Here is a 21449-nt window from a genome sequence, read left to right as displayed (position 1 = left end):
AAATACTAAAACAAACTTTACCATACTTCAAAATACTAAATGTATTTATTGCATGCAGAACACACAAGTTGGTAAGGGTTCTTCTTAAAAATGTGCTTTACAAAATCATCAACCTCACAAATTGTAGTGTTTTTGTTCCAATAAACAGTATCCAAATTTATGAACCATGCCCTTATTGTGTGACAAAAAATTCATTTTATCAGCAGACTACTGACAGTGATTTTGTTGTACATTTGTTAATTTGAGAACATCCCTATGTCATTATAAATTTGAATGCAGTGTGTGTTAATAAACAAAACGGCATGCTTGGCCTTCTGACAGGTTCAATCTTTCAGTTATTGATAACAAATGTACTAATATTATCCTCATAATATTAATTATACTCATAAACTAATTCAAATTGTCAATAATATTTTGCAAAAATTCCGTCTCCTAGTGGGTATGTAGTTGATTGCAAAAACATATAAGTATACAGAGATTTGAATCACAAGGGGCAACAGGTTGGTCACAATGACACGGCAAAGGGCAACAAGTCTTCCGTCTCAACTGTGCAAATAAATCAAACTCTTATTGGATACCTTTTATTCAACATTTAACCTTACTTCCGTATGGTGGCATGCATGGCTTGTAAGTTTTATTGACGTAGTTAGTTTTACAGTCACCAGCAGAACGATCACTCGGTGATTTTACTTGTATAGACCGCTCTAGTTTGGACATCGTTTGTACGGCTGAATACAGGTGAGTTTTCACATGGGCATTTTGGTTTGAAATTAATACTACATGTACCCAACCCACATGGACTAGTAGCCCCCAGTTTCAGGGTTTCAAGTTCCAACTGGTTCATATACTATAACTGGCAAAAAATTATTAATTTGATTCTTTTTGGGTGCCTAAATCCAATGCGAATGCCACACAAAATGAGTACGGTAGATTATTTATTTGTATTCACCATGAAGCCATGCACACACAAAATCATGAACTCGAATTCATAGCTCAGCCATGATTTTAGGAGACGATACCAAACTTGTACAGATTACATCATTTTTCAGGCCTGATTTGAATCCAAGTGTGACTCAGTTGTGAATTTATAATGTTAGCTAGATATACGCAACAACCTTGAGAGGCAATCCTGTACTTTACTTGTATCCTGCCAACGCAATGTTAGATGACTGCAAGATAAACATGCTGTTATTTGTTTGCATAATTCTATTCATCATAGCAGACATTAAATATACACCACAAAGGTAAAATGCCATCTCACTAGACATGCAAACTGGTAATTTGAGTCTTAAAACAACCATTTAATGCAGAAAAACCTCATTGTTTTCACTGATTCCTCTTTCCCTATTTACAAGCTGTACCGGTTGTTTTGATTTACCTGTATATATTCTGTATACCCTGCAGCACTTTGCTTTGTCATTAATCAGTCAACATTATTCTTATGTGGTGTGATTTTAAACAGACCATGCACTGTTTAAAACATTGAATTCAACAGTCCTTGTAATTGGCATTTTCATTTAGTCATTACATGTCATTGATAAGTGACATGAGATTGTACAATGTGATGTAATGTTTATTGTCAATGACCGTTGCCTAAGATTGTACAATGTGGTGTAATGTTTACTGTCTGGTGTCTAAGATTGTGCAATGTGATGTAATGTTTACTGTCAATGACTGCTACCTAATATTGTGCAATGTGATGTAATGTTTACTGTCAATGACTACTACCTAATATTGTACAATGTAATGTAATGTTTACTTCAATGACTGGTGTCTAAGTTTGTGCAATGTGATTTGATGTTTACTGTCAATGACTGCTACCTAATATTGTACAATGTGATGTAATGTTTACTGTCAATGACTGCTACCTAATATTGTACAATGTGATGTAATGTTTACTGTCAAGGACTGCTACCTAATATTGTACAATGTGATGTAATGTTTACTGTCAATGGCTGCTGCCTAAGATTGTACAATGTGATGTAATGTTTACTGTCAATGACCGCTGCCTAAGATCGTACAATGTGATGTAATGTTTTCTGTCAATGACCGCTGCCTAAGATTGTACAATGTGATGTAATGTTTACTGTCAATGACTGCTACCTAATATTGTACAATGTGATGTAATGTTTACTGCCAATGACTGCTACCTAATATTGTACAATGTGGTGTAATGTTTACTGTCAATGACTGCTACCTAATATTGTGCCATGTGATGTAATGTTTACTGTCAATGGCTGCTGCCTAAGATTGTACAATGTGGTGTAATGTTTACTGTCAATGATTGCTGCCTAAGAATGTACAATGTGATGTAACGTTTACTGTCAATGACTGCTACCTAATATTGTAAAATGTGATGTAATGTTTACTGTCAATGACTACTACCTAATATTGTACAATGTGGTGTAATGTTTACTGTTAATGACTGCTACCTAATATTGTGCAATGTGATGTAATGTTTACTGTCAATGGCTGCTGCCTAAGATTGTACAATGTGATGTAATGTTTACTGTCAATGACTGCTCCCTAATATTGTACAATGTGGTGTAATGTTTACTGTCAATGACTGCTACCTAATATTGTGCAATGTGATGTAATGTTTACTGTCAATGACTGCTACCTCAAGGAGTATTCCTGTATGTAGGATTACACTTTCAAATTCATACTTGTTTGATTCATATTCATTTGTGATTTGTCAATTTTTCAAGCCAACATAATTTTATTAGTCAGTTTTGTCATCAGTGATGGACATTATTAGTTGCTTATGTGGATCATTACACCATGACTGGTTGATTTATTTTGTTAGTTGTCAATATAGTTTGGTCGATGACTTTATGTTGTTATTTTATTTTACACTACAGTGTAGGTTGTTTATATACAGACATACTCTGATACACTACAGTGTAGGTTGTTTATAACAGACATACTCTGATACACTACAGTGTAGGTTGTTTATATACAGACATACTCTGATACACTACAGTGTAGGTTGTTTATATACAGACATACATGTACTCTGATACACTACAGTGTAGGTTGTTTATATACAGACATACTCTGATACACTACAGTGTAGGTTGTTTATATACAGACATACTCTGATACACTACAGTGTAGGTTGTTTATATACAGACATACTCTGATACACTACAGTGTAGGTTGTTTATATACAGACATACTCTGTTACACTACAGTGTAAGTTGTTTATATACAGACATACTCTGATACACTACAGTGTAGGTTGTTTATATACAGACATACTCTGATACACTACAGTGTAGGTTGTTTATATACAGACATACTCTGATACACTACAGTGTAAGTTGTTTATATACAGACATACTCTGATATACTACAGTGTAGGTTGTTTATATACAGACATACTCTGATACACTACAGTGTAGGTTGTTTATATACAGACATACTCTTACACTACAGTGTAGGTTGTTTATATACAGACATACTCTGATACACTACAGTGTAGGTTGTTTATATACAGACATACTCTGATACACTACAGTGTAAGTTGTTTATATACAGACATATTCTGATACACTACAGTATAGGTTGTTTATATACAGACATACTCTGATACACTACAGTGTAGGTTGTTTATATACAGACATACTCTGATACACTACAGTGTAAGTTGTTTATATACAGACATACTCTGATACACTACAGTGTAGGTTGTTTATATACAGACATACTCTGATACACTACAGTGTAGGTTGTTTATATACAGACATACTCTGATACACTACAGTGTAGGTTGTTTATATACAAACATACTCTGATACACTACAGTGTAGGTTGTTTATATACAGACATACTCTGTTACACTACAGTGTAGGTTGTTTATATACAGACATACTCTGTTACACTACAGTGTAGGTTGTTTATATACAGACATACTCTGATACACTACAGTGTAGGTTGTTTATATACAGACATACTCTGTTACACTACAGTGTAGGTTGTTTATATACAGACATACTCTGATACACTACAGTGTAGGTTGTTTAGATATAGACATACTCCGATACACTACAGTGTAGGTTGTTTATATGCAGACATACTCTGATACACTACAGTGTAGGTTGTTTATATACAGACATACTCTGATACACTACAGTGTAGGTTGTTTATATACAGACATACTCTGATACACTACAGTGTAGGTTGTTTAGATATAGACATACTCTGATACACTACAGTGTAGGTTGTTTATATACAGACATACTCTGATACACTACAGTGTAGGTTGTTTATATGCAGACATACTCTGATACACTACAGTGTAGGTTGTTTATATACAGACATACTCTGTTACACTACAGTGTAGGTTGTTTATATACAGACATACTCTGATACACTACAGTGTAGGTTGTTTATATACAGACATACTATGATACACTACAGTGTAGGTTGTTTATATACAGACATACTCTGATACACTACAGTGTAGGTTGTTTATATACAGACATACTTTGATACACTACAGTGTAGGTTATTTATATACAGACATACTCTGATACACTACAATGTAGGTTGTTTATATACAGACATACTCTGATACACTACAGTGTAGGTTGTTTATATACAGACATACTCTGATACACTACAGTGTAGGTTGTTTATATACAGACATACTCTGATACACTACAGTGTAGGTTGTTTATATACAGATATACTTTCTACAAAGTTCAACATTGGCTAAATAAAGTTGACTGTCCTTTGAATTGCAGTATACCACACCCTCAAAGTCAATAGAAGTACAACATTGAGAACAACACAGTCCATGATATTGGGATCCATGTGACATATATCAGGACCCACTTTAAATTGAAAAAGTTTTAAAAAAACTGGTCATCTGCATGTCACTGTTTTATCATAATATATAATAATGAAATTTTTATATATTCGTTAATAATATTTTGAAAGTATGAATGTATTTTTACCATTGTTACCATTTACAAATACTGTTAACCATAAATACATTATTAGCAACTAAAAACAAAACTGTTACATTTTGATTATTTAACAAATATTTTATTTGTTCCCTTCAGAAATAATTCATAAATTCAAAGTACATGTAATATAGTCCATGTACTTTGTTTGTTTACACAAAATTTGTTTCCATGGTTACAATAATTTGTCCTTAGACATTTCACCTTTTATAAATAACTGATGCCCCTAAAAAAAAAAATTGTATAACTAGCTCACCATTGTGTATACCTACATAGAAAATTTAAATGATTTCTGCCCTCTGGTGGGGATAATTAGCTATACTTTTATTTATAAACTTATCACTAAATTTGAACTCTCTATAGCTAATATTGTAAATACTTAAAAAACAGTGCTATTTAATAATGAGTTGATCAACACCCCTGATTAAAATGCTTATATTGACAAATAATTAATGATTTATTTAGATTAATTAATTAAAAGATTTCATGCATGCTATGCTAGCTTAGAAATATTTTTTTTTTTAACTTGGCTTTAATTTAGTTTGTATTCAATTTTCTTTTGTTGATGCACATGTTTTTTATTAAAATTTTAATTAATATCATGCCTAATATTGATTTTTTTTCTTTTCTCAATTCAGGCTTGTTGTATAACAATACTGGCAACGTCTGTATAACAAAAAAATAGAAACACTTTGACTTTAGCTGGTACAATATTCTGAAGTGTGAGTCCATTCTGTAGTACCTTAACTTCAATCAAAATTCACAGTATTAGTCTTGTGTTGTTTCACAGTTATTTTTTAAAACATGAACAAGGAATTATCCAGCTGTTACTATACATTAAACATGTCCGGATGGAAACACAAAAAAAAACTGAAATATGTGCATGTATATGTGTGTTTGCATAAAGGAAGAAAAAAAAAAGTTCTGTTGGTGTTTCTGGTTGCCATAGAAACAAAAAGTATGAAAGTATCTGAGCTGTCATGAAAAGTAGGTCAGTAGGAGTAAGCCTGGGAGGCGTTATGCCTTCGTCAATGTCCATGTGGTGATAATTGGCCAAGTTAATCTAACCAGCCAAGAATAAGGTTGTCACTAACGCACTCTGCTGACAACATAGCTACATTACTACCCTTGACTGCATATGTGCCTGCAGGGGGGAGAGACTCTTCTGTTGATTTTTATTATTAATCAGCGAGAAACTCCTTCATTGTAACTCAAATATTATTGAGAATTGAGTTGGTAATGATGTTAAGTCAATATCTGGTCAGGCTGCAGTTGGAATGCTTTCAGCTGTTACTGTGTAAGTAAATTTTTGTTGGTTCTTGTGTTTGTAGGCTGTAGTCTTATTTTTCGCATTGCGTTTACAACGGGGAATGTCAGGGTTGTCTAAGTTCCCATGTAGCTTTATAGTGATCTTGATTTGATAGGATTATATAGCAATGTAAATCGACTGTGACTTAAAATTACCGTTTAATTAGTAGTTGGTTTGGCAGGTTGCCATGACTACACATGATGTCAAGATAATACAATTCCTGTAGAATGCAGCAGTAATGGGACCACTTAATAGTTTATAATTGTTTTATGTTTTTGCAGTTTCTGTATGTGATTGTGGATGCAAAATTTTCCTCCCTTTTTTTTTTTTATTTTCTCTTTAACATAGAATGTTTAGAAATCCGGTTAATGTACTAAATTATTGTCGGTTAGCTTTGGTCGGTTAGTGTATATAACTATCAAACTAGCGCTCTATTTAGCAGTTTTATGTAATTTTGGACCAAATAAGGATAACTTTCCCATCGTATTTTTGCGCTGAACCTCACATTTGCTGGTGTGAATATCGGACTCAGATTGACTGTCGTTTGGAATGTACGATTTTTATGTGAGAATGTAAGTGCCACTTACTGGCTTTTCAAACACACTCCACTCTGTCACCCGCTGTGTTTTAAATACCAACAATATCTCTTACTTTTATAACATTATTTTTCACTGGTATTTAATTTTTACGATTCAATACTTTAATGATGGTTGTGTGTATAAAATCTCTGTGACCTGGTGAAATTTACGAGTACATAATGTAATGGATTTCAGACTCAAGAAATAAAATAAAAGCATTTTTCAATATTTTGATGTTTGATCATATTTGTTAGGTATTTAAATTTATGGTTAATCCAGTGATATATTAAGTTTATGTGTAGGTTGGCAAAGGTAAAATTTAGCAAAATTAAAAACAAAAATAATTAATTCATTTACAATTATAGGTATTTGAATATTATAGCAATTTAAATCATTTCGTCATGTTAATAATTGCAATTAATGATTCAATAACAAAAAATAATTAATATTTATTAACCTGCCAATGGTGCAGTGGTTTAATAGCATGTTCAACTCTCTCCAGTGAGGATCTGGGTTCGATATTTGGATTTGACTGTTCAGTTAGCAGTATAAATCCGAAGACAGTCAGCCCTGCCTTCCAAACACACTGTATTAGGTTTGGGAGACTGGTTTGTACACACTTGCGATAAGCACCAAAGACAAACAAATGCCGGGAGCTTGGCACAAAAATATTATTCAAAAAAATGATATATAATTATATTTTTGTGACTCAGCCTTATGAACACTAAACTGTACAGAAGTTGTTTCATTTAGATAAAAAATATTATAGGTACTTTTTAAAGTGTATCATTTAGATGAATATTCACAGAATTCCATGAATTGTAAAATCTTGATTTAATTTTTCAAACTCTGGAATTCTGAATCTGTTGTAATTTCTGGAACAGTGCATAATGTAATAGTTCCATTGTTGACAAATGTAATGATAGGAGATTGGCAGTTGAATTAAATGACAGTGACAATGTAATGTTTTTCAGAGGACTACATTTTAAAAGTGATAGGACATTTAACTTTAGTGTCACAGGCATTCTATCAACCGATAGATATCACTGTTGATTTTTAAAGTATCATTCCTGTCTGTGCTCGTTGATTGCTTTTCTTTGCTCTAAAGAAATTAATCAGTACTCCTGTAAAATTGATATGATTATTAAAATATTCAGGTTTTTCTATTGATCTGCAAAACCGCAATATGTCTCAACAAATCTCATTTCAGTCTGTCAGTTTTCGCCGGCTAAATACAATTGACATAAAAGTAATGTGTTGCCTAATACATGACCCTGTGCTTATAAAGGTCATACATCAGATATTTGGGGGGAGGGGGGTCACTATCACTTAGAAATTAAAAAACAATTTAACATTCCTATAATTGAAACAGGCCCATTAAAAAAAAGTTTTAATTTATTTTCCAAAATCAATGTTTTTTATTTTAATTTTAATTTTAAAATTGTTATAAAAATATTGATTTTACCTAGAAACTGAATTTGTCCTTATTTTGTATGACTAAAAAAAACTGTAAATAAACACTGTGACATGCTTGTTTCTAATAACTGATGCAGCTAGAGGTGACTGGAAACATCAATAATATTTTTCTTTGCATAACCTCCTGAGAAATTGCTAAGATGTGCGACCTTTATGGGTCATGTATTCATAAAGCTAATTGCAACTTTAATGAACCACCATCTTTCATCATTCTTATCAGCCTTCTTTGGGTTATGTTCAGAAAAAAATATCATTTTTAGAAGTATCAAGTTGCATTGGGCCATTCCAGTTTATATCTGCACCCCCCCCCCCCCCCCCCTGTTGATGAGGTCGGATTTCCAGCACTGTATGATGGGAAAAAAACCCGGATTTCCAACTGTATATGGAGAAACAGAATCTGGAAATCCAGACGAGTATGGGGAAAAAAATTCTAATCCAGGCAGTTATGGCTACTTAATAAAATATGGCCTAGCTTATCTCACCACATACCGGTTGATGAGGTTAGATTTCCAACACTCTATGACTAAAAAAACTTGGAATTCTGACTGTATTGGGCCAGTATGAAATAGATAATGATGGTTGGACGAATGAGCTCATCAACACTGTGAATCAGGACTAGTTTGGATTTCCATTATCAGATATAAAATTTTGAACTTGGTAAATTAGCATATGATGAGAGTTATATTTGGAAATCCTACTCTGTATGGTGTCACAAAGGAACTCATCAACACCATAAGTAGGACCTATAGTTTTGGATTTCCATTACTGTATGGTGAATGGTGATTTGGAAATAAAACTTTGTATGACTTATACACCCATGGAAATTATACCCTGTATGAAGTAAACACACAAACTCATCAACAGGGGGGGTGCAGATATAAACTGGAATGGCCCATTGCAGGTAATTGCTAAGTTAAATTGTCTGACTTCTATTTTCATTTTATCTGTCTCGTATCATATTACAAAATATTGAATCAAACTACAAAAAAAAACTATTTTGACCTTTATCTGTAATCGTATTATTTCTTCACATCTGTGCAAATTACACTGGCGCCATATTGATTTCAAAATGTTTCCTGTGAGTTGAATCCAGGATGTGATCTTGTTGACAAGCAAATGAGTTTTGATTAATTGTTCCACATAGATAAAAACAAAGTCTGAATTTGTAAAATTTTGAATTCATTCTAGTATCAGTTTGGGTATCCCTTTTAATAACTGAAAATATCAGGAAATTAAGAAATGTTAGGTTTTACTTCCATTATACTTGAATCAAAAAATCACATTTGTTGTTTGTAGGTCATTAAAACATGACTTATTTTGAACATAGACATTGCTCTGTCATTTATTGAACATAGACATTGCTCCGTCATTGAACATAGACATTGCTCCGTCATTTATTGAACAGAGACATTACTCTGTCATTTATTGAACATAGACATTGCTCTGTCATTTATTGAACATAGACATTGTTGTCATTTATTGAACATAGACATTACTCTGTCATTTATTGAACATAGACATTGCTCTGTCATTTATTGAACATAGACATTGCTCTGTCATTTATTGAACATAGACATTGCTCTGTCATTTATTGAACAGAGACATTACTCTGTCATTTATTGAACATAGACATTGCTCTGTCATTTATTGAACATAGACATTGCTCTGTCATTTATTGAACATAGACATTGCTCTGTCATTTATTGAACATAGACATTGCTCCGTCATTTATTGAACATAGACATTGCTCCGTCATTTATTGAACATGGACATTGCTCCATCATTTATTGAACATAGACATTGCTCCGTCATTTATTGAACATAGACATTGCTCCGTCATTTATTGAACATAGACATTGCTCTGTCATTTATTGAACATAGACATTGCTCTGTCATTTATTGAACATAGACATTGCTCCGTCATTTATTGAACATAGACATTGCTCCGTCATTTATTGAACATAGACATTGCTCCGTCATTTATTGAACATAGACATTGCTCCGTCATTTATTGAACATAGACATTGCTTCGTCATTTATTGAACATAGACATTGCTCCGTTATTTATTGAACATATACATTGCTTCGTCATTTATTGAACATAGACATTGCTCTGTCATTTATTGAACATAGACATTGCTCCGTCATTTATTGAACATAGACTTTGCTCCGTCATTTATTGAACATAGACATTGCTCTGTCATTTATTGAACATAGACATTGCTCTGTCATTTATTGAACATAGACATTGCTCCGTCATTGAACATAGACATTGCTCCGTCATTTATTGAACATAGACATTGCTCCGTCATTTATTGAACATAGACATTGCTCTGTCATTTATTGAACATAGACATTGCTCCGTTATTTATTGAACATAGACTTTGCTCTGTCATTTATTGAACATAGACATTGCTCTGTCATTTATTGAACATAGACATTGCTCCGTCATTTATTGAACATATACATTGCTCCGTCATTTATTGAACATAGACATTGCTCCGTCATTTATTGAACATAGACATTGCTCCGTCATTTATTGAACATAGACATTGCTCCGTCATTTATTGAACATAGACATTGCTCCGTCATTTATTGAACATAGACATTGCTCCGTCATTTATTGAACATAGACATTGCTCCGTCATTTATTGAACATAGACATTGCTCTGTCATTTATTGAACATAGACATTGCTCTGTCATTTATTGAACATAGACATTGCTCTGTCATTTATTGAACATATACATTGCTCTGTCATTTATTGAACATAGACATTGCTCTGTCATTTATTGAACATAGACATTGCTCTGTCATTTATTGAACATAGACATTGCTCCGTCATTTATTGAACATATACATTGCTCCGTCATTTATTGAACATAGACATTGCTTCGTCATTTATTGAACATAGACATTGCTTCGTCATTTATTGAACATAGACATTGCTCCGTTATTTATTGAACATATACATTACTCTGTCATTTATTGAACATAGACATTGCTCTGTCATTTATTGAACATAGACATTGCTCTGTCATTTATTGAACATAGACATTGCTCTGTCATTTATTGAACATAGACATTGCTCTGTCATTTATTGAACATATACATTGCTCCGTCATTTATTGAACATAGACATTGCTCTGTCATTTATTGAACATAGACATTGCTCCGTCATTTATGTCATTTATTGAACATATACATTGCTCCGTCATTTATTGAACATATACATTGCTCCGTCGTTTATTGAACATAGACATTGCTTCGTCATTTATTGAACATAGACATTGCTCTGTCATTTATTGAACATAGACATTGCTCTGTCATTTATTGAACATAGACATTGCTCTGTCATTTATTGAACATAGACATTGCTCTGTCATTTATTGAACATATACATTGCTCTGTCATTTATTGAACATATACATTGCTCTGTCATTTATTGAACATAGACATTGCTCTGTCATTTATTGAACATAGACATTGCTCTGTCATTTATTGAACATAGACATTGCTCCGTCATTTATTGAACATAGACATTGCTCCGTCATTTATTGAACATATACATTGCTTCGTCATTTATTGAACATAGACATTGCTCCGTCATTTATTGAACATATACATTGCTCTGTCATTTATTGAACATAGACATTGCTCCGTCATTTATTGAACATATACATTGCTCCGTCATTTATTGAACATAGACATTGCTTCGTCATTTATTGAACATAGACATTGCTTCGTCATTTATTGAACATAGACATTGCTCCGTTATTTATTGAACATATACATTACTCTGTCATTTATTGAACATAGACATTGCTCTGTCATTTATTGAACATAGACATTGCTCTGTCATTTATTGAACATAGACATTGCTCTGTCATTTATTGAACATAGACATTGCTCTGTCATTTATTGAACATATACATTGCTCCGTCATTTATTGAACATAGACATTGCTCTGTCATTTATTGAACATAGACATTGCTCCGTCATTTATGTCATTTATTGAACATATACATTGCTCCGTCATTTATTGAACATATACATTGCTCCGTCGTTTATTGAACATAGACATTGCTTCGTCATTTATTGAACATAGACATTGCTCTGTCATTTATTGAACATAGACATTGCTCTGTCATTTATTGAACATAGACATTGCTCTGTCATTTATTGAACATAGACATTGCTCTGTCATTTATTGAACATATACATTGCTCTGTCATTTATTGAACATATACATTGCTCTGTCATTTATTGAACATAGACATTGCTCTGTCATTTATTGAACATAGACATTGCTCTGTCATTTATTGAACATAGACATTGCTCCGTCATTTATTGAACATAGACATTGCTCCGTCATTTATTGAACATATACATTGCTTCGTCATTTATTGAACATAGACATTGCTCCGTCATTTATTGAACATATACATTGCTTCGTCATTTATTGAACATAGACATTGCTTCGTCATTTATTGAACATAGACATTGCTCCGTTATTTATTGAACATATACATTGCTTCGTCATTTATTGAACATAGACATTGCTCTGTCATTTATTGAACATAGACATTGCTCTGTCATTTATTGAACATAGACATTGCTCTGTCATTTATTGAACATAGACATTGCTCTGTCATTTATTGAACATAGACATTGCTCTGTCATTTATTGAACATAGACATTGCTCTGTCATTTATTGAACATAGACATTGCTCTGTCATTTATTGAACATAGATATTGCTCTGTCATTTATTGAACATAGACATTGCTCTGTCATTTATTGAACATAGACATTGCTCTGTCATTTATTGAACATAGACATTGCTCTGTCATTTATTGGACATAGACATTGCTCTGTCATTTATTGGACATAGACATTGCTCTGTCATTTATTGAACATAGACATTGCTCTGTCATTTATTGAACATATACATTGCTCCGTCATTTATTGAACATAGACATTGCTCTGTCATTTATTGAACATAGACATTGCTCCGTCATTTATGTCATTTATTGAACATATACATTGCTCCGTCATTTATTGAACATATACATTGTTCCGTCGTTTATTGAACATAGACATTGCTTCGTCATTTATTGAACATAGACATTGCTCTGTCATTTATTGAACATAGACATTGCTCTGTCATTTATTGAACATAGACATTGCTCTGTCATTTATTGAACATAGACATTGCTCCGTCATTTATTGAACATAGACATTGCTCCGTCATTTATTGAACATAGACATTGCTCTGTAATTTATTGAACATAGACATTGCTCCGTCATTTATTGAACATAGACATTGCTCCGTCATTTATTGAACATAGACATTGCTCTGTCATTTATTTACATGTGCTAACACTGTAATAGAGTAAATACGATTTATGAATTTGGTTTTTCAATTTTTCTAGTAACTATGTATTATGACTCCTGTGTGCAATGGCAGTCTTTGCAGTTATTGTGTCTGTGTGTCTGTCTGTCTGTATATGTGTGTGTGGTACCAACCTTGTGACGACTTCAATTTAAGTTTACACCAACTTGTGACGGCAGGATCTACAATGTGATGACCCTCACTATTTTCATAATTTATATTCAACATTTTATCAAATTTAAGTTGAGTTTGCATAGCTTAATTCAACTAAATAACTTAATTAAAACGCAATTCTATGTTGAATTGCATTGTAATTGAGTTTAATTAAAATGCAACCCTATATAGGAACGCGTTTTAATCGAGTTCATATCACAACTATATTAAAAGTTAATCCAATGTGTGTCCTTACATTTATGGTAAGATGTGTATGTGTGAGTGTATATGTGTGAGTATGTGTGTGAGTATGTGTGCCCTTCTGTTCCACTGATATCTCAAGAACCATGCTGATTTTTGATGAAAAAACTTGATGCATAGATGCTCTTGGCTAATGCGCAGATTTGAGTAGGTTTTAGTATAAATCCTTGCATATTAATTATCTAATTTTCATGATACATATAATTAGCTATTAAATTTATAGTGGGCCATGACTGTTCCACCGATATCTGAAGAACCAGTTTGGAATAATGTGCAGATCTTATTTGTCAATGAGTAAAAATCTGTACATATTAATTACCTAATTTGCATATTGATTATTCGATTTTCTATACTATTCATCACATTACAATGAAACTTGGTACTTAGATGTCATAGTACAATGCACAGACAGTTTTGGGTTAATTTCCATGCTTATTAATTACCTAGTTTGCATAATTAGTAAATTTTTGGCTTTTCCACTGGTATGTCAAGTACTAATCACTACATCAATGACACTTTGTACATAGATGCTTCAGGACTAGCGACAAACTATTTAGTTTTAGGTAAAAATCTTTGCATATTAATCACCTAATTTGCATATTAATTAGCCAACTTTAAGTACTCATAGTATTACACATTAATAGTCTGCAGTAATTACAACATGCAAAATGTTAAAAATCTGTTAAAACGTTACATTACAGCTGGCTTACTTTTAACCTTATTTGAAACAAATCATAAATAATTCTATATTGTTTGTTTCAAATCTAACCATTACATAAAGTCATGTGATCAATTATTTGGTAGAATAAATGAGTAAACAAAAACTAAAATAGTGAGAGACACATTAATAACTGTTGTGGCATTAGAATATTTTCTCTAGGGCTTTCAGTCAGTAAAATTCCTTGGGATTCACAACAAAAGACCAAATATCTCAGCAAAGTAACACAGTTGGGTTTGAAAATGTCTTATCTTTTCCACACACCATCATTACATCAGTTCTATTTTTAGATTGTGACATACAATGTTAATGTAACCATACCATTGGAGTTTGTATTGTCATCAAATCTGTCACACACACCTGTCATTTTCTTCAAATCTTGTAAAATGTTTCAATAATTGTTCAACCATATTTTGAATATTTCTAAAAAGTCTAAACATTATGTAGAAAAAAGTAATTATTGCTGACTGTTTGAAGGCACAATATTTTTTTTTCCAACAAATTTGGATTTAATTTCTTTTCTTTTTCAATGTTAGATTTAAAGCAAACATACTGAATTAATGACAGGTTTTGATCCGATTTGTCAAAGCTTAATATTTTGGAAGGAAGTATTTTTGATAATAGCGATAATAGGCTTAAGGAGGAAATGTTTACAATAATGCAGAAAAAGCACACCTGAGTACATGTATAAATCTGAACACTGCGTTTGCTTGCACCATCCCATGTACATGTATTCACATGTGGTGGACAGTTCTGAATATCTTAAATACAACATGTACACTGACCATTTTCCTATCATAATGGAATTATGAAAATTTAATGTGCTATATTCTGACATCGACCAGGCGTATTTAAATTTGTGTGAATGAAAAGTTAGTGATCTTTCATTTTGAATATATCTAAAAAATGAAATTGAAGGAAGTATCTGACTTTTTGAAATTGATAATCACCTTCATTAATTTTGAATACTAAAAAAGGTAGACAGAAAAGAAAACACAATACACAGTCTTTAATGTCACAAATTGGATCATGCTAGTATTCAGAATACATACATGTAACTCCTCTAGTATTTATGACTATTATCTTCCTTGGCAAGGAGATTTTAGTATTATTGTCATGTTGGACGGTCAATTTGATACTGAATAAGTATCTGGGGGTACTGCCGCAATGGACAGTTTGCGGGTGGACAGAAACACGATCACAGCGTTAACACTAAACTTGAATACTTTATTATCGCAGAGTTCCTGAAGGAACGGAACACTAACACAACGTAACACAATGTGAAAACATTGCAGGCAGTACACATGCCATGCTGTATTTAGATACTGAGAATTACTTGTCTTGTCTAGTGAAAACATTGCAGGCAGTACACATGCCATGCTGTATTTAGATACTGAGAATTACTTGTCTTGTCTAGTGAAAACATTGCAGGCAGTACACATGCCATGCTGTATTTAGATACTGAGAATTACTTGTCTTGTCTAGTGAAAACATTGCAGGCAGTACACATGCTATGCTGTATTTAGATACTGAGAATTACTTGTCTTGTCTAGTGAAAACATTGCAGGCAGTACACATGCCATGCTGTATTTAGATACTGAGAATTACTTGTCTTGTCTAGTGAAAACATTGCAGGCAGTACACATGCCATGCTGTATTTAGATACTGAGAATTACTTGTCTTGTCTAGTGAAAACATTGCAGGCAGTACACATGCCATGCTGTATTTAGATACTGAGAATTACTTGTCTTGTCTAGTGAAAACATTGCAGGCAGTACACATGCCATGCTGTATTTAGATACTGAGAATTACTTGTCTTGTCTAGTGAAAACATTGCAGGCAGTACACATGCCATGCTGTATTTAGATACTGAGAATTACTTGTCTTGTCTAGTGAAAACATTGCAGGCAGTACACATGCCATGCTGTATTTAGATACTGAGAATTACTTGTCTTGTCTAGTGAAAACATTGCTGGCAGTACACATGCCATGCTGTATTTAGATACTGAGAATTACTTGTCTTGTCTAGTGAAAACATTGCAGGCAGTACACATGCCATGCTGTATTTAGATACTGAGAATTACTTGTCTTGTCTAGTGAAAACATTGCAGGCAGTACACATGCCATGCTGTATTTAGATACTGAGAATTACTTGTCTTGTCTAGTGAAAACATTGCTGGCAGTACACATGCCATGCTGTATTTAGATACTGAGAATTACTTGTCTTGTCTAGTGAAAACATTGCAGGCAGTACACATGCCATGCTGTATTTAGATACTGAGAATTACTTGTCTTGTCTAGTGAAAACATTGCAGGCAGTACACATGCCATGCTGTATTTAGATACTGAGAATTACTTGTCTTGTCTAGTGAAAACATTGCTGGCAGTACACATGCCATGCTGTATTTAGATACTGAGAATTACTTGTCTTGTCTAGTGAAAACATTGCAGGCAGTACACATGCCATGCTGTATTTAGATACTGAGAATTACTTGTCTTGTCTAGTGAAAACATTGCAGGCAGTACACATGCCATGCTGTATTTAGATACTGAGAATTACTTGTCTTGTCTAGTGAAAACATTGCAGGCAGTACACATGCTATGCTGTATTTAGATACTGAGAATTACTTGTCTTGTCTAGTGAAAACATTGCTGGCAGTACACATGCCATGCTGTATTTAGATACTGAGAATTACTTGTCTTGTCTAGTGAAAACATTGCTGGCAGTACACATGCCATGCTGTATTTAGATACTGAGAATTACTTGTCTTGTCTAGTGAAAACATTGCAGGCAGTACACATGCCATGCTGTATTTAGATACTGAGAATTACTTGTCTTGTCTAGTGAAAACATTGCTGGCAGTACACATGCCATGCTGTATTTAGATACTGAGAATTACTTGTCTTGTCTAGTGAAAACATTGCAGGCAGTACACATGCCATGCTGTATTTAGACACTGAGAATTACTTGTCTTGTCTAGTGAAAACATTGCTGGCAGTACACATGCCATGCTGTATTTAGATACTGAGAATTACTTGTCCTGTCTAGTGAAAACATTGCAGGCAGTACACATGCTATGCTGTATTTAGACACTGAGAATTACTTGTCTTGTCTAGTGAAAACATTGCAGGCAGTACACATGCCATGCTGTATTTAGACACTGAGAATTACTTGTCTTGTCTAGTGAAAACATTGCAGGCAGTACACATGCCATGCTGTATTTAGATACTGAGAATTACTTGTCTTGTCTAGTGAAAACATTGCAGGCAGTACACATGCCATGCTGTATTTAGATACTGAGAATTACTTGTCTTGTCTAGTGAAAACATTGCTGGCAGTACACATGCCATGCTGTATTTAGACACTGAGAATTACTTGTCTTGTCTAGTGAAAACATTGCAGGCAGTACACATGCCATGCTGTATTTAGACACTGAGAATTACTTGTCTTGTCTAGTAAAAACATTGCAGGCAGTACACATGCCATGCTGTATTTAGATACTGAGAATTACTTGTCTTGTCTAGTGAAAACATTGCAGGCAGTACACATGCCATGCTGTATTTAGATACTGAGAATTACTTGTCTTGTCTAGTGAAAACATTGCTGGCAGTACACATGCCATGCTGTATTTAGATACTGAGAATTACTTGTCTTGTCTAGTGAAAACATTGCTGGCAGTACACATGCCATGCTGTATTTAGATACTGAGAATTACTTGTCTTGTCTAGTGAAAACATTGCTGGCAGTACACATGCCATGCTGTATATAGATATTGAGAATTACTTGTCTTGTCTAGTGAAAACATTGCTGGCAGTACACATGCCATGCTGTATTTAGATACTGAGAATTACTTGTCTTGTCTAGTGAAAACATTGCAGGCAGTACACATGCCATGCTGTATTTAGATACTGAGAATTACTTGTCTTGTCTAGTGAAAACATTGCTGGCAGTACACATGCCATGCTGTATTTAGATACTGAGAATTACTTGTCTTGTCTAGTGAAAACATTGCAGGCAGTATACATGCCATGCTGTATTTAGATACTGAGAATTACTTGTCTTGTCTAGTGAAAACATTGCAGGCAGTACACATGCCATGCTGTATTTAGATACTGAGAATTACTTGTCTTGTCTAGTGAAAACATTGCAGGCAGTACACATGCCATGCTGTATTTAGATACTGAGAATTACTTGTCTTGTCTAGTGAAAACATTGCTGGCAGTACACATGCCATGCTGTATTTAGATACTGAGAATTACTTGTCCTGTCTAGTGAAAACATTGCAGGCAGTATACATGCCATGCTGTATTTAGATACTGAGAATTACTTGTCTTGTCTAGTGAAAACATTGCTGGCAGTACACATGCCATGCTGTATATAGATATTGAGAATTACTTGTCTTGTCTAGTGAAAACATTGCTGGCAGTACACATGCCATGCTGTATTTAGATACTGAGAATTACTTGTCTTGTCTAGTGAAAACATTGCAGGCAGTACACATGCCATGCTGTATTTAGATACTGAGAATTACTTGTCTTGTCTAGTGAAAACATTGCAGGCAGTACACATGCCATGCTGTATTTAGATACTGAGAATTACTTGTCTTGTCTAGTGAAAACATTGCAGGCAGTATACATGCCATGCTGTATTTAGATACTGAGAATTACTTGTCTTGTCTAGTGAAAACATTGCAGGCAGTACACATGCCATGCTGTATTTAGACACTGAGAATTACTTGTCTTGTCTAGTGAAAACATTGCAGGCAGTACACATGCCATGCTGTATTTAGATACTGAGAATTACTTGTCTTGTCTAGTGAAAACATTGCAGGCAGTACACATGCCATGCTGTATTTAGATACTGAGAATTACTTGTCTTGTCTAGTGAAAACATTGCAGGCAGTACACATGCCATGCTGTATTTAGATACTGAGAATTACTTGTCTTGTCTAGTGAAAACATTGCAGGCAGTACACATGCCATGCTGTATTTAGATACTGAGAATTACATGTCTTGTCTAGTGAAAACATTGCTGGCAGTACACATGCCATGCTGTATTTAGATACTGAGAATTACTTGTCTTGTCTAGTGAAAACATTGCAGGCAGTACACATGCCATGCTGTATTTAGATACTGAGAATTACTTGTCTTGTCTAGTGAAAACATTGCTGGCAGTACACATGCCATGCTGTATTTAGATACTGAGAATTACTTGTCTTGTCTAGTGAAAACATTGCAGGCAGTACACATGCCATGCTGTATTTAGATACTGAGAATTACTTGTCTTGTCTAGTGAAAACATTGCAGGCAGTACACATGCCATGCTGTATTTAGATACTGAGAATTACTTGTCTTGTCTAGTGAAAACATTGCAGGCAGTACACATGTATTTAATTGATGATATGTAAGAGCCTCATTCTTTCCTAATGGGAATGGAAATATCACATTATTGATTTTATTAATCGTTCATCTTTACTAATTACACACTGACATAGTGCATTAATCATTTTGCAAACCACAAATGGATTGTTGAATTCTCATTGTATCTAAATCATTTATTTCTCGTAAATCTCTTAATTCCTCGTTGCTGCATGCACACTTACAGCTGTGCTCGTAGGATTACCAGCTGCAGAGAAATAATTTAATATTTCTCTCTCATTGACATCTTGGCCATGCAGGCATATCTTAAGTCAACCTAGTGGGTCCTGCTCTTCAATAAACTTTATACCTAGGGAGTCTTAACACATTGTCTTCAGAAAGCCTCCACAGATAGGAGAAATGTATAAGAAAAAGAGCATCATCAGCCGAAGTGTTAATTCATTTCATTAAAGTTATTTAATATGTAAATTATTTAATCTAATTTTAAAGTCAGATAATTCCCAACATTATGGAACTGTAGCTATATAATTCCCATCTTTAAATCAGGTAACCCAACTGACACTAATAATTACCGTGGTATTGCAGTTTCGAGTTGTCTCTCAAAACTCTATACCATGATACTTAATAGTAGGCTTACTAATCACTTGCACCAGACTAACCAAGTCACAGATAATCAGTTTGGGTTTAAGAAAAATCACAGAACTACAGATAATATTTACATTCTTAGTACCGTAATTAGCAAATATGTTAATAGTAAGATTAACAAATTTGGTAATTACTTATTTTCATGCTTCTTTTATTTTTCCAAAGCCTTTCATTCGGTATGGCGTGAGGGTCTACTATTTAAATTTAAACTCCTAAAATTAGGAGCGAGTGGAAAATTTTACAAGTCAATTTATAGTACCACTAAATATTGTGTTAAATTAAATTGTGGTGTAACACCATATTTCGTTTCACATCGGGGAGTTAAACAAGGCTGGAAACTCAGCCCGAGTTTATTTAACATCTTTGTAAATAATATTTGTGACAAAGTTAATAATTTTGATTCTGTTTAAATTTAATTGTATCCTTTATGTTGATGACCTGTTACTTCTATCAACTAGTCATGAAGGGTTACAGAGTGGTATTAATGGCATTGGAAATTATTGTCAAAAATGGAATCTGAAAGTTAACATTAAAAAATCAAATGTCATGATCTTCAATAGCTTGGGTA

The 21449-nt window shown here is 33.5% G+C and overlaps 1 protein-coding gene across 1 annotated transcript in view; it reads left to right on the top strand.

Moving 5' to 3' along the window:
• Nucleotides 1-526: 526 nt before the first annotated feature.
• The window catches only part of LOC102801116 (gamma-2-syntrophin-like), a 103139-nt gene continuing 82216 nt past the window's right edge, over nt 527-21449 (top strand). Inside the window, exon 1 of the mRNA XM_085507802.1 lies at nt 527-738. The gene's annotated coding sequence lies outside the window, so the exon portion shown is untranslated. The remainder of the gene's footprint in view (nt 739-21449) is intronic.

This window comes from Saccoglossus kowalevskii, chromosome 14 (assembly GCF_978046115.1).
Source record: "Saccoglossus kowalevskii chromosome 14, keSacKowa6.1, whole genome shotgun sequence".
Taxonomy (NCBI): domain Eukaryota; kingdom Metazoa; phylum Hemichordata; class Enteropneusta; family Harrimaniidae; genus Saccoglossus; species Saccoglossus kowalevskii.
Note: the sequence above shows the minus strand (reverse complement) of the source record. Positions and strands in the feature narration are given on the sequence as shown.